Source organism: Oncorhynchus mykiss, chromosome 26 (genome assembly GCF_057628025.1).
Source record: "Oncorhynchus mykiss isolate SJ-2025 chromosome 26, ASM5762802v1, whole genome shotgun sequence".
NCBI classification, from domain to species: Eukaryota; Metazoa; Chordata; class Actinopteri; order Salmoniformes; family Salmonidae; genus Oncorhynchus; species Oncorhynchus mykiss.
Window position 1 is genome coordinate 722,219 of NC_143047.1, and position 15,941 is coordinate 738,159.

The window sequence follows — 15,941 nt, forward strand, 5'->3', positions numbered from 1 at the left end:
GAATAGTTGTTTTGGCGGTTGTCGGAATTCTCGTACTAGACTTATGTAATTTCAAGCTGCAGACTAATAATTATACGTCTAGGATTTGCTAGATTTGCAAGAGATTGATAGTCTCAGATTTGAACCTTTTCCAGCCGTGTAGCCAAAACTACAGCTATATTTTCTTCGTGGCCTATAGAATTTTAGCCATTCCAACATAGGGAATCTGTTCTGGCGTTCTCTGACTTAATGTAGGAAGTGGGTTTCATACTCTGTGGAAAAAGGAGCGATTCCATGACGCCAACATAATGTCTATTTTCACGTGGGCATGACCACTAATTTGGTTAACTAATATAAAAACCCATGTTTTCTCATTTAGAAGGTTAACCTCACTAGGGGGTGTGGGACAGTAGCATCCCACCTGGCCAACATCCAGTGAAATTGCAGAGCGCCAAATTCAAAAACAGAAATAATCATTATAAAAATTAATCTCGGTCTCGGTCGTGCGCATGAAAAAGCTCTGGGCCACTGCAGTGTCCACTCATTCAGAGAGGTCTTACTCCCTCATTTTTCAGAATACAAGCCTGAAACAATTTTGAAAGACTGTTGACATCTAGTGGAAGGCATAGGAAGTGCAATTTGAGTCCCAAGTCAATGGATACTGTAAAGACATTCAATAGAAAACTACAAAAATGAAACAATCCTACTTCCTGGATGGATTTTCCTCAGGTTTACGCCTGCCAAATCAGTTCTGTTATACTCACAGTTTTGAAAACTTTAGAGTGTTTTCTATCCAAATCTACCAATTATATGCATATCCTAGCTTCTGGGCCTGAGTAGCAGGCAGTTTACTTTGGGCATGCTTTTCATTCAATATACCGAATGCTGCCCCCTACCCTAGTGAAGTTAACATCACATTACATCTTTTCACAAATAGTTTCATGTTTAAATCACATACATTTTACAATATTTAGATGGAAACCTGACTGCTGGGAAATGTACACTTTAAGAGACAGTTGTGTGTTTCCAGTCCTCATGAGATCACCAAATGAAACACACTCGTCATGACTGTCCCTTAAGTTTCCACAGACCACTCCCACATTCTTAAACATATAAACATTGTTTAATTATTCAAACTTTTGATGTCCAAGGGTCTCTCTATGTTCCACAATTTACATTCCAATCTCGAACACTACAGAGCATAGGGGCAGCATATTTTATGACCGACCATAAAACAGCTGACTTCCCGCTCTCCCCCTCTATGAGAGATAGCACGCTGTAGAGTGGAACCCTGTAGAGTGGACCCCCTTTAACTTCTTGGGGATAGTGAGACACTAACGTCTCAAGTGGCCAATAGCCTCGGGAAATGCAGAGCGCCAAATTCAAATAAAACGCTATAAAACTCAAACTTTCATTAAATCACACATGCAGGGTACTCAATTAAAGCTACACTCGTTGTGAATCCAGCCAACATGTCAGAATGCTTTTCGGCAAAAGCATGAGAAGCTAATATCTGATAGCATACACCCACCTGAACTAGTTGTAAACAAAAGAACTAGCGTAGCAGGCGCTACACAAAACGCTGAAATAAAATATAAAACATGCATTACCTTTGACGAGCTTCTTTGTTGGCACTCCAATATGTCCCGTAAACATCACAATTGGTCCTTTTTTTCAATTAATTCCATCCATGTATACCCAAAATGTCCATTTATAAAGCAGGTTTGATCCGGAAAAAAACAGCTTTCCAAAACACAACGTCACTACAAAACATTTCAAAAGTTGCCTATAAACTTTGCCAAAATATTAATAATTAAATAACTACTTTTGTAATACAAATGTAGGTATTTTTAAACGTTAATAATCAATCAAATTGTAGACGTGGCAATCTGTATTCAATAGAGCAAGTCAACAAAACATGCACCATTTTCCCTCTTGCGTAACTATCAACAGTGTAACGTTGTTCCAGGATGTGCCTCTTCTTCATTTCACCAATGAGTAACTTCAACCCAATTCCAAAGACTGGTGACATCCTGTGGAAGTTGTAGGAACTGTAAAATGGTCGCTATCAAATTTCCCTTGGCAAAGACAACTGAGGGAACGGTCAGAGGAAAAAAATGGTGGTGGGGGATCGCATCTGATAGGCGAAATAAAGGGAGCACTGGAGATGGAGTACCGTCATACTTCTCCGGAAGGGACAGTCGGGCATCGCTGACCTGGGTGGATGGCTGGGTAGGCTGGGGGACTGGCTTACTGTGACGACCCATTTTAGGAAGGCCCTACATCAGAGGTATAGAGAACCTCACTGGTGGTGTCGAGGCGGTGGAGAATGTGGACGACCTCCTTCATGATCATACCCAGTAGAGCCAGCTGGTCATGGTGTTGGTGGAATAGATTACCCTGTTCCTCAACCGTCTGGAAAATGGTGTTAACTTCTACTGCTTCCATTACAAAACAGGAGAAGCATACTGAACGTGAACAAAAACCAATACTGCCTAAAGACTGAGGCCACTGAGGGCTAAATAAAGGGGAAGTAATCAGTGTAATGCTGAAGTCCAGGTGTGCAAAACGATGGGGAGCAGGTGTGCGTAATGATGGTTGCCAAGACCGGTGGTTAGTAGAGAGAGTGAACAGGAGTAGGCGTGATAGCTGATCCCTGGGGTGGCAAGGTAGCCTGGTGGTTAGAGGTGGTTAGAGCTTTGGGCCAGTAACCAAAAGGTTACCGGATCGAGTCCCCAAGCTTACAAGGTAAAAATCTGTTTTTCTGCTCCTGAACAATGCAGCTAACCCACTGTTCCCCTGTAGCCAGTCATTGTAAATAAGAATTTGTTCTTAAATGACTTGCCCAGTTAAATAAAGGTTACACACACATTCTAGCTGAGAAACCTGGCCAACCCTACTCCGGACCTCAGTGAAGACCAAATGACACCACTGTTGAAAGGTGAAGCATCACATGCTCACTTAATGGGTACGGAAGGGTCATAGTGAGTGTGTACTTCATCTGAATTTATTGAAGAGTTCTCTGAAACTGTATTCACTGTAAATGTTGCATATTTCAGATCAATTGGAGCTTGTTTACCCTCAAGCAATCTGTACTTTGTTCCAAACAAAATGGAGATCATGAAAACTATGATCCCTTATTGATATCACCTGTTAAATTCACTTCAACCAGTGTAGATGAAGGGGAGGAGACAGGTTAAAGAATGGCTGTATGTCTGCCATTCAGAGGGTGAATGGGCAAGACAACATATTTAAGTGCCTTTGAATGGTGTATGTGTGTCAAGAACTGCAATGCTGCTGGGTTTTTCACGCTCAACAATTTCCCATATATATCAAGAATGGTCCACCACCCAAAGGACAGCCAACTTGACACAACTGTAGGAAGCATTGGAGTCAACATGGGCCAGCATCCCTGTGGAATGCTTTTGACACCTTCTAGAGTCCATGCCCCAACGAATTTAGGCTCTTCTGAGGGCAAAAGGGGGTACAACTCAATATTAGGAAGGTGTTCCTAATGTTTTGTATACTCAGAATATAAGGAGGTACAGCCTTCTCACTCATCATGAATAATAATGAGTGAGAATTTTACAAAGGCTACAAAAAACAGGCAAACCTCTCACCATTACCAATAACTTTCTCTCTCATTATTATGCACTATTCATTCATGATTATCCATAATAATGTTAGCATTCTAATTAATGTAGAAGTGTTCAGAAACATATTTTATTCTTACTTACAATAATTAAGTAAATATCAATAAACACAACCAAAACGAACTGCAAATGCATCCAATAACTTTGTAGACACAAGCTTGGTGTAGTCATTGATTGCAAGGAATATTGGACAAAGTTCTACACTTCTGTCTACTTTAATACACTATACTTGAATTTAAACAAACACTTTTGTGTTTGTTTAAACAAACACAAATGACTTCTTCAAATGTGAGGGACTAGATATGTAAAGTGCTTTCATTTATAAATGGTAAAACAGATATGTATGAAAATACCCTCAAATAAAACATTTGATCTCAAATCCTATATGCTGGAGTATAGAGCCAAATAAAATGTTTTAGCTTCACTGTCCAAATACATATGGAAAATAAGCCATTTACAGTCCCTCTTATTGCCAGAAGCTTCTTCTGAAAGACCCCTTTCAGAAGAAGGGTGAGAAATCAGACCACTAAGCCAAAAAGGACACTGACATCGTGAGGACAACCAGAGAGTTGAACCAGAGAAGTGCGTCATTGAGAAGGCTAAACGAGACCTTCAACACGTAATTACATCATTATATTCTGACTGATGTCAATGCGGCAGTTCGGGGCAAGGTTAGGGTTAAAATAAGCATAGCTGACAAATTCACCCAAATGTATATTTCTCTCTGTACTTTCTCCCTTTCGCTCTTTTTCATATCCCCATTTTGGGTAACACGCATCAGAGTGTGTTGGCCCGTTGTACTAAGTTCTAATCAATAGCCTAGACTGTGTTTTGTGTATGTGTATCTTTTATTATCATTTTAGCTTTCTAGTAAATAAATAATCAACTAAAATTGGTGTGGTACGAACTCATTGGTGGGACTCGGATGTGTGCAGATTCCCGGATTATGCGACGTTCAGAATGAGACTGGAGGAAATTGATTAATTAGTGACTGTTGTAAAATCGATATTCTTTGAGTTAATTTTCCCATGGTGCCCCAGGTTAATGAGTTAATAATTGCCTGAATAATTGAATCACGCAATTATAAACCGTTAATCATTCGATGAGCAGCAGTTGTTACATTAACTAATACAACGTCACGACAGCAGTATTGGGATGGATCCACCTAGCCTTCCAGTGAACTTAGGGTATAATTGTGGTTCATCAGAATCTACAAGCAACAAATGGGTAAGAGCGATTGGCTGATTTCAGACCAGGCCATTGTTTCCAGAAACAAAGAACTGGCCATGGGTTGGCCATTTTGAGGTGAGGTCCTATCTTATTATGTTGAACCTTGATCTAGTCTTACTTTACTCTTGTCTTACTATCTCAACACACACATGATATCTCCTCCGCAAAAACAGCCTGTTTTCAACCTCTCCTATCAACACACCATGTGGTATATCTAAATGATATAGTAATAACTACAATGATCCTTCAAAGAGGCATTACTTGTAACACCAGTCTCCCACTGCCTTGTACCTCCTAGTCAGAGCACCTCTGTAATAGACTTAGGCTTTCCTTTAAAACTACATCTCCCATCATCCATTTCCTACACATTTCCTACAAACCTTTCATGTCCTTTTTGTGAGGGTCAGAGGTAATTCCCTTTTATGTTACCAGGGTAACAGCTTGAGTAAGCGTCTTTATCTTATACCCAGTTATCTGAATAGCAACCCCATCTGAACTCTCAATATGAACTCTCATTTCATGTTGAAACTGAGCATGAGAAGAACTATGAGGCAGTCCACAGTGACCCTTCCTGCAAATTAGAAGGCTAAAACATCCTTAAAAGCAAGCCAAATCGGTTGACTGGAAACTCTGTGGTCCACCTCTTTGTTCCTGATCATGGAATTACAATACTGTAATTCAATTAAGGAGTGTACCCTTAATGATTTATCAAGAATCAGTCTTCCCACAAATAAAATAATAACTAGGGTCATGTTCAGCACAAACAAAAGGAAACATTTTCGAACAGAAAACAACGTGAGCGCTTTTATTGGTAGGAATCTCCTTTTTTTAAATGTTTGCTTGATTCCTTAATGTGAATATATTTGAAGGCTCTGACAATGTACCAGAGATACTACCAAAGGCTTTGCAGCATATTAAAGGCTTTGCAGCATATTAAAGACACATTCCTGGTCAACAGTGTGACCCTAATGCTTACTTGTTTTTGTTTTAGTGGGAGCAACCACATGGAAAATAAGTAACAGTTAGCCACTGATAATTTGGCAGATCATTTGTCATCCCCTTAATTGTAAAGGTTGGGGTAGGGTAATTTGATCCTAGATCATTAGTTACCTTCGCCCACAGGACTCTCCAGTGAGGCCTTATCACCCTCTCCAAACACACTGCACAATTAGCTCATGCAGAATCAGTTTCCCTCACGCAATGTATCACACCAAAATGTGAGATTCCAAAGAATTAGGGATTAGAATACTCAAATACTAGTAATTTAATAGGATCTTTATGGCAGGTTCATTAATTAATTAATTTATTTTCCCTGACCTCCATTTGCTGTTACCTTAGTGACTACTGTTTTTTCTGGGGTTCACCAAGTCCACAAAGCTCAGTGTTCTACCTGGGATTCAAGCTCCAAGTCCACAAAGCTCAGTGTTCTACCTGGGATTCAAGCTCCAAGTCCACAAAGTTCAGTGTTCTACCTGGGATTCAAGCTCCAAGTCCACAAAGACCAGTGTTCTTACCTGGGATTCAAGTCGACAAAGATTAGTCTCAGACTATTCCAGTCCAGGTCACTATGATTTGAGCATTGTGCTTTGAGTGGACAGCCTGAGGACACCATAGGCACATTAACTTCCTCATCAGTGACTCCATTTAGCATATTTTGCAACCCTCTCTTCAACGTCTCCACTATGTTTGGATCAATTATTTGTTCAATCTTCATACTGTTTGACATATTTGGATAAACAGTAGACACCAATACCTCTCCTTCTTTCTCTCTCTCCATATTTTTGTCAGATATATTAGTTAATATTTGTTAGAAATGTTTTCTCCGTCATGCAACTTTATGTTATGATAATCTGTAATGTACAGGGTTGTGGGGGAAGTTGGGGCGGGTGCTATTCCAGGTAAATATCCACTGTTGGACAGGAGTAATCTACAAATTCCTTATAGTACAACTGGAAGGCTTTCCTGTAGAAGAGACAAGAGGGGAGAACAGAGGGGGGGGGGGGGGGGTAGATAAACAAAAAGGTTATTCAATCATTCAGTTCCTTATCTGACAGGTATGACAACTCTCTACAGAAGCATACACTCAGTTGTCAGTTTATTAGGTACACCCATCCTGCACCGGGTCGGAGCCCCCTTTGTGTATAAGGTGGCTGTTGTGAAATTGTTAGGTTAGATTACTCGTTGGTTATTACTGCATTGTCGGAACTAGAAGCACAAGCATTTCGCTACACTCGCATTAACATCTGCTAACCATGTGTATGTGACGAATACAATTTGATTTGATTTGCCTCCAGAACAGCCTTCATTCTTTGTGGCATGGAAACGTTGCGCAATTGGTATCAAAAGACCGAACGTGTGCCACGAAAACATTTCACACACCATTGCACCACCGCTACCAGCCTGTACCGTTGACACCAGGCAGGATGGGGCCATGGGCTCATGCTACTTACGCCAAGTCTCGACACTGCCCACAGCATGATGCAACAGCATGATGCAACATTCATTGCATCAATTGTCCAGTGTTGGTGATCGCGTGCCCACTGGTGCCACTTCTTGTTTTTAGCTGATTGTAGTGGAACCCGATGTGGTGTGGTTGTCTGCTGCAATAGCCCATCTGTGACAAGGACTGACGATTGTGTGTACTGAAATGCCGTTCTGAACACCACTGTTGTACTGTGCTGTTATTTGCCTTTGGCCCACATATTAGCTTGAACGATTCTTGCCATTCTCCTTCGACCTCTATCATCAACGTTTTTAGTTTGTCGCATTATTCTCGGTAAACTATGGACACTGTTGTATGTAAAAAGCCCAGGAGGGCTTTTTCTGAGATACTGGAACCGGCGAGCCTGACACCGACAATCATACTATGCTCAAGGTAGCTTAGGTCACTCGTTTTGCCCATTCTAACATTCAATCGAACATTAACTGAATGACTCAATGCTTGTCTGACTGCTTTATGTAGCAAGCCATGTGACTAACTGTCTAGGAGCGAGCCATTTTCGTGAACGGGGTGGTGTACCTAATAAACTGGGTGTACTGGGCCAACTGCAACCAACAGGCAGAATTTAGAGCTGGATTTCTTAAAACGCTACCTACAGGATGCTAAAACATTTGCTTGCAACCAAAAGCCCACAAAAATTAACTAGCAGATCAGTTGATGTCATGTTGTCACTGTTTCAAAAGAGTTAGATGCCAGACAGCTGCGTCTAGGTTCTCTACTCTTGGCCCAATGAAGTATTGGGAACATTGAAAATAGCAAGGCTGGTAATTAATAACACATATTTATTGTTAGAATATAAACCGAATGAATTTTAAGAAACTCGAGGACAGTAAACTCAAGCAGTGTATAGTTCAGTACAGGAAAATAGAGTATAGTTCAGTACAGTAGAAAATAGTTCAGTACCTTAAAGTTCAGGAGAGTAGAGTATAGTTCAGTGAAGTAGAGCACAGTACTGTACTGAAGTGAACTATTCTCTACTGTACTGTACTGAACTCTACTTTCCTGTACTGTACTGAACTATACTTTACTCGAGTTTACTGTACAGTAGAGTACGATACTGTATAGTTCAGTACAGTAGAGTACAATGCAATATAGTTCACTACAGTAGAGTAGAGTATAGTTCACTTGAGTACCGTACTCTACTGTACTATACTCTACTGAACTATACTGCCTGAACTATTTTGTACTGTACTGCACTGAACTATACTCTAGAAAAAACATATGGTATAGTACAATAGAGTACAGACTGTACTGAACTCCACTCTACTGTACTGAACTCTTCTCTACTTTTCTATACTGTACTGAACTATACTCAAATTTATTGTACAGTAGAGTAGAGTACAGTAATGTGCAAGACAGTACATTATAAATACCTATGTTTGGGCCACAGAATATAATTTGTAATTTGACACATTGATTATACTATAATTAATACACATATAGATTATATTAACTCAATCATGATTGGGTTGATTAGGTTACTAATTTTAGATGTAGGCAGTTCAGGAATACTTTATTTTCTCATTTTAATAAGAAATGACCATACTGTATTAAAATGTCTCTATTAATGGATACAAAACATTTGAAATTAAAAGTAATCTAACACAAGCTGTACATAAGTAAAATGTGTAGAGTAAAGATATTACGTTTAAGGGCTAAATAGTCTTGAAAAATGTTGGAAGCAAACAGGACTTAAAGGTCAACTGCCCCTTAGAACCACACTTCTCTGGGTTTAAATGGCTTATGTGGCATAGATATGAGTTAGAAACATTAATTACAGTGTCAAAATTGACTACAAAGTGTAAATCGGATAATTTTGGTTATAAAGGCAGTCTTGTCCAAAACTGAGTTTTGTAAGTTAGTTTGTTACGACTTGGGTATGGTTGGGTATGGATTACTTACTTATCATGTGAACATTTGCTGTCAAGTCAAAGTGCAACGCACGCACATTTAGCTCGGCAAATAGGAGTTAAAATGGGCTTCCATAAAGTTGGTCCAAACTTCCAATGCATTTCAACAATATGATAGATTTGATCCGACACGGTCACTTCTGCTGTTAGCAAGCCAGGCCAGCTATGATACCACATATTAAAAGGGGAATGATACTATATCTAGCTAAATACAGTGCCTTATGAAAGGATTCACACAACTTGACATTTTCCATATTATGTTATGCTACTGCCTGATTGATTAAATTTAGATTTTGGGTCACTGGCCTACACAAAATACCCCATGATGTCAAAGTGGAAAATGTTTTAATTTTTTTTACAAATTAATAAAACATTTAAAGCTGAAAGAAGTCAGTAAGTATTCAAACCCTTTGTTATGGCAAGCCTAAGTACAGGATAAAAAATGTCCTTAACAAGTCACATAGGTTGCATGGACTTCTGTGCAATAATGGTGTTTAACATGATTTTTGAAGGAGTATCTCATCTTTGTACCCCATACATAAAGTTATCTAGTTATCTAAGTTATCCATCTTAGTCGAGCAATGAATTTAGAACACAGATTCAACCACAAAGACCAGGGAGGTTTTCCAATGCCTCACAAAGAAGAGCACATATTGGTAGATTAGTAAAAAAAAAGCAGACATTGAATATCCCTTTGAGCATGGTGAAGTTATTAATTACACTTTGGATTGTGCATTAATACACCCAGTCACTGTCACTCCCTGACCTTAGGTCAGGGTGTGACTAGGGTGGGAAATCTATGTTTTCTATTTCTTTGTTGGCCTGGTATGGTTCCCAATCAGAGGCTGCTGTCTATCGTTGTCTCTGATTGGGGATCATATTTAGGCAGCCTTTTCACACCTGTTGTTTGTGGGATCTTGTTTTTGTGTTGTGCCTGTGAGCACACCATTACTTCACGTTTTGTTTGTTTCTGTATTGTTTTGGTGAGTTTCAATATTTAAACATGTGGAACTCTACGTACGCTGGCCTTGGTCCATTTATTCTTCCAGCGATTGTGGCAGTCACTACAAAGATACAGGCGTCCTTCCTAACTCAGTTGCTGGAGAGGAAGGAAACCGCATATGGATTTCACCATGAGGCCAATGGTGACTTTAAAACAGCTACAAAGTTTAATGGCTGTGATAGAAAACTGAGGATGGATCGACAACATTGTAGTTACTCCACAATACTAGCTAATTGACAGAGGGAAAATAAATCTGTACATAATTACCTTCTTTGGGACTGGGGGCAGTATTGAATAGCTTGGATAATAAGGTGCCCAGAGTAAACTGCCTGTTACTCAGGCCCAAAAGCTAGAATATGCATATTATTAGTAGGTTTTGATAGAAAACACTCTGAAGTTTCTAAAATTATTTGAATGATGTCTGTGAGTATAACAGACCTCATATGGCAGCCAACCAGGATGTGGGAAATTTGAGGTTGTAGTTTTTCAAGTCATTGCCTATCAAATATACAGTGTCTATGGGGTCATATTGCACTTCCTAAGGCTTCCACTAGATGTCAACAGTCTTTAGAACCTTGTTTGAGGTTTCTACTGTGAAGGGAGAGAGAATGAGAGCTGTTTCAACCAGGTGTCTGGCAGAGTGCCATGAGCTCAGTCTCGCGCGTGTCTGTGAGAGTTAGCTAGGTTCAATTGCATTTCTAAAGACAAAGGAATTGTCCGGTTGAAACATTATTGAAGATTTATGATAAAAACATCCTAAAGATTGATTATATACATCGTTTGACATGTTTCTACGAACTGTAATATAACTTTTCATCTGAACTTTCGCCTGGACTTGCCCGTGCCTCGTGAGTTTGGATTTGTGAACTAAACTCACAAACAAAAAGGAGGTTTTGGACATAAATGATGGACTTTACCAAACAACACAAACATTTATTGTGGAACTGGGATTCCTGGGAGTGCATACTGATGAAGATCATCAAAGGAAAGTGAATATTTATATTGCTATTTTTGACTTTTGTGACACCTCACTTTCTTTGGCTAGGTATGTTTCTCTGTGGTTAGGTGCTGAACTGACATAATCACAAGGTGTGCTTTCGCCGTAAAGCCTTTTTGAAATCTGACACAGCGGTTCCATTAAGGAGAAGTTTATCTATATTTCCATGCATAACACTTGTATCTTTTATCAATGTTTATTTTGAGTATTTCTGTAATTTGATGTTGCTCTCTGCACTTTCACCGGATGTTTGTTTGAGACAATGCACTTCTGAACATAAAACACCAATTTCAAATGAGGTTTATGGACATAAAGGTTAATTATATCGAACAAAACACACATTTATTGTGAAACATGAAGTCCTGTGAGTGCCATCTGATGAAGATCATCAAAGGTTAGTGATTAATTTAACCGCTATTTCTGACTTTTGTGAGGGCTCTCCTTGGCTGGAAAATGTCTTTATGGTTTTCTGTGACTAGGTGCTGACCTAACATAATCGTTTGGTGTGCTTTCACAGTAAAGCCTATTTGAAATCGGACACATTGGCTGGATTTACAAGAAGTTAATCTTTAAAATGGTGTAAAATACTTTTATGTTTGAGGAATTTTATTTATGGGATTTCTGTTGTGTTTAATTAGGCGCCCTGCAATTTCACTGGCTGTTGGCGAGGTGGGACGCTAAAATATTCCAAAACATGCATCCTGTTTGCAAGAAGGCACTAAAGTAATACTGCTAGAATTGGGGCAAAGCAATTCACGTTTTGTCTTCAATACAAAGTGTTATGTTTGGCAGCTCCAATACAACACAGTACTGAGTACCACTCACCATATGTTCAAGCATAGTGGTGGCTGCATCATGTTATGGGTATGCTTGTAATCATTAAGGAGTGGGGTGTTTTTTCATGATAAAAAATTAAACGGAATGGCGCTAAGCACAGGCAAAATCCTAGAGGAAAACCTGTTTCATACTGCTCTCCATCAGACACTGGGGGATGAATTCACCTTTCAGCAGTACAATTGTCATGTCTTGTCATGTTATGTCTTGTTCCTGTTCTTTCTCTTCACTCTGTCTCCCTCTGCTGGTCGTATTAGGTTACCTTCTCTTTCTCTCCTCCTCCAGCTGTTCCTCATCTCCTCTAACTACCTCGTTCACCCTCTTCCCACCTGTTCCCTTTTTCCCTCTGATTAGGTCTCTATTTCTCTCTCTGTTCCTGCCTCTTTCTTTGTCAGATTCTCGTTTGAGTTTCTCATGCCAGAAACAAACTATCGTCTCGTTTGCTTCACCCTTGTCCTGTCCCGTCCTGTCGGAATCCGCCTGGCAAGTGCATCCTGTACTCAGCTAACTGTCTTGTCGTTTGTACTGTGTCCAGTTCATCTGATGCTACGTGAGATCAGGTACCACTGTTCCTCTACGACCCGCGCCTACCCAGAGAGACCTGCAGCCTGTCGCCGCTAACCCAGCTATTCTCCTCTGCTGCTAAGAAGGGGGCTCTTTTGTAATTATCAGGACTTTTTGTTTCATTTGTCGCCCTGTCTGCGGATTGTCTATTTTTCCATTATCTACATCTGAAGAGGATCTATGTCTTCCCTGTGTTTACATTAAAAGACTCTATTTTTGTTAAACCGCTTTTGGGTCCTCACTCACCTGCACAACAGAAGAATCTGACCAAGATGGACCCAGCGACTCCGGATCCTTTCCACTCAGCCGTCGAGATCCAGGGAGCGATGCTAGGCAGACACAAGGAGGAATTGTCTGCTGCTCGACATGCCGTTGAGACCCTGGCCAACCAAGTCTCCGACCTCACAAGACAGATTCACCATCTCCGCCTCGATCCACCGGCCACTTCCAGGGCTTCCGAATCTCCGGAGCCCAGAATCAATAACCCGCCGTGTTACTCTGGGGAGCCCACTGAATGCCGCTCGTTCCTCACTCAGTGTGATGTTGTGTTTTCTCTCCAGCCCAACACTTACTCCAGGAGCACAGCTCGTATCGCCTACGTCATATCTCTCCTTACTGGACGGGCTCGTGAGTGGGGCACGGCAATCTGGGAGGCGAAGGCTGAGTGTACTAACCAGTATCAGGACTTTAAGGAGGAGATGATACGGGTTTTTGACCGTTCTGTTTTTGGGGAGGAAGCTTCCAGGGCCCTGTCTTCCCTATGTCAAGGTAATCGATCCATAACAGATTACTCTATTGAGTTTCGCACTCTTGCTGCCTCCAGTGACTGGAACGAGCCGGCTTTGCTCGCCCGTTTTCTGGAGGGTCTCCGCGCGGAGGTTAAGGATGAGATTCTCTCCCGGGAGGTTCCTTCCAGCGTGGATTCCTTGATTGAACTCGCTATTCGTATAGAGCGACGGTTTGATCTTCGTCGCCGAGCTCGTGGAAAGGAGCTCGCGTTCTCCGTTGCCCCCCTCTCCGCATCACTACCATCTTCCTCCGCCCGGCTCGGGTGCTGAGCCTATGCAGCTGGGGGGTATCCGCATCTCGGCTTAGGAGAAGGAACGGAGAATCACCAACCGCCTCTGTCTCTATTGCGGTTCCGCTGGTCATTTTGTCACTTCATGCCCAGTAAAAGCCAGAGCTCATCAGTAAGAGGAGGGCTACTGGTGAGCGCTACAACTCTGGTCTCTCCTTCAAGATCCTGCACTACCTTTTTGGTCCATCTCCGCTGGACCGGTTCGTCAGCTTCCTGCAGTGCTTTGATAGACTCTGGGGCGGAGGGCTGTTTTATGGACGAGACCTGGGCTCGGGAACATGACATTCCTCTCAGACAGTTAAGGGATCCCACGGCCTTGTTCGCTTTGGATGGTAGTTCTCTCCCCAGGATTCAGCGTGAAACGCTACCTTTAACCCTCACTGTCTCTGGTAATCATAGCGAAACCATTTCTTTTTTAATTTTTCGTTCACCTTTTACACCTGTTGTTTTGGGCCATCCCTGGCTAGTTCGTCATAATCCTTCTATTAATTGGTCTAGTAATTCTATCCTCTCCTGGAATGTCTCTTGTCATGTGAAATGTTTAATGTCTGCTATCCCTCCTGTTTCCTCTGTCTCTTCTTCACAGGAGGAGCCTGGTGATTTGACGGGGGTGCCGGAGGATTATCACGATCTGCGCACGGTGTTCAGTCGGTCCAGGGCCACCTCTCTTCCTCCGCACCGGTCGTATGATTGTAGTATTGATCTCCTTCCGGGAACCACTCCCCCCCGGGGTAGACTATACTCTCTGTCGGCTCCCGAACGTAAGGCTCTCGAAGATTATTTTGTCTGTAGCTCTCGACGCCGGTACCATAGTCCCCTCCTCCTCTCCCGCCGGAGCGGGGTTTTTTTTTGTTCAGAAGAAGGACGGGTCCCTGCGCCCCTGCATAGATTATCGAGGGCTGAATGACATAACAGTTAAGAATCGTTATCCGCTCCCTCTTATGTCTTCAGCCTTCGAGATCCTGCAGGGAGCCAGGTTTTTCACTAAGTTGGACCTTCGTAACGCTTACCATCTCGTGCGCATCAGGGAGGGGGACGAGTGGAAAACGGCGTTTAACACTCCGTTAGTGCACTTTGAATACCGGGTTCTTCCTTTCGGCCTCGTAAACGCTCCAGCTGTCTTTCAGGCATTAGTAAATGACGTCCTGAGAGACATGCTGAACATCTTTGTTTTCGTTTACATTGACGATATCCTGATTTTTTCACCGTCACTCCAGATTCATGTTCAGCACGTTCGACGCGTCCTCCAGCGCCTTTTAGAGAATTGTCTTTATGTGAAGGCTGAGAAGTGCACTTTTCATGCCTCCTCCGTCACATTTCTCGGTTCTGTCATTTCCGCTGAAGGCATTAAGATGGATCCCGCTAAGGTCCAAGCTGTCATTAATTGGCCCGTTCCTAAATCACGCGTCGAGCTGCAGCGCTTTCTCGGCTTCGCGAATTTCTATCGTCGTTTCATCCGTAATTTCGGTCAGGTGGCAGCTCCCCTCACAGCCGTTACTTCTGTCAAGAAGCTTTTGATCTTCTCAAGAATCGTTTTACATCCGCACCTATCCTTGTTACACCTGACATCTCTAGACAGTTTGTTGTCGAGGTTGACGCGTCAGAGGTGGGCGTGGGAGCCATTCTTTCTCAGCGCTCCCTCTCTGACAACAAGGTCCACCCTTGCGCGTATTTTTCTCATCGCCTGTCGCCGTCGGAACGTAACTATGATGTGGGAAACCGCAAACTGCTCGCCATCCGCTTAGCCCTAGGCGAATGGCTACAGTGGTTGGAGGGGGCGACCGTTCCTTTTGTCGTTTGGACTGACCATAGGAACCTTGAGCACATCCGTTCTGCCAAACGACTTAATGCGCGTCAGGCTCGTTGGGCTCTGTTTTTCGCTCGTTTCGAGTTCGTAATTTCTTATCGTCGGGGCTCTAAGAACACCAAGCCTGATGCTTTATCTCGTCTCTTCAGTTCTTCAGTAGTCTACACCGACCCCGAGGGGATTCTCCCTGAGGGGCGTGTTGTCGGGTTGACTGTCTGGGGAATTGAGAGGCAGGTAAAGCGAGCACTCACTCACACTCCGTCGCCGCGCGCTTGCCCTAGGAACCTTCTTTTCGTTCCCGTTCATACTCGTCTGGCCGTTCTTCAGTGGGCTCACTCTGCCAAGTTAGCCGGCCACCCCGGCGTTCGGGGTACGCTTGCTTCCAT

At 42.2% G+C, this 15,941-nt stretch overlaps 1 pseudogene across 1 annotated transcript in view; it reads right to left on the bottom strand.

Moving 5' to 3' along the window:
* Nucleotides 1–5,638: 5,638 nt before the first annotated feature.
* Nucleotides 5,639–15,941, bottom strand: part of LOC110506241 (C-Jun-amino-terminal kinase-interacting protein 1-like) — a 75,426-nt pseudogene continuing 65,123 nt past the window's right edge. The window contains exon 11 of the transcript XR_016492405.1: nucleotides 5,639–6,824. The product of XR_016492405.1 is annotated as a C-Jun-amino-terminal kinase-interacting protein 1-like (transcript). The remainder of the gene's footprint in view (nucleotides 6,825–15,941) is intronic.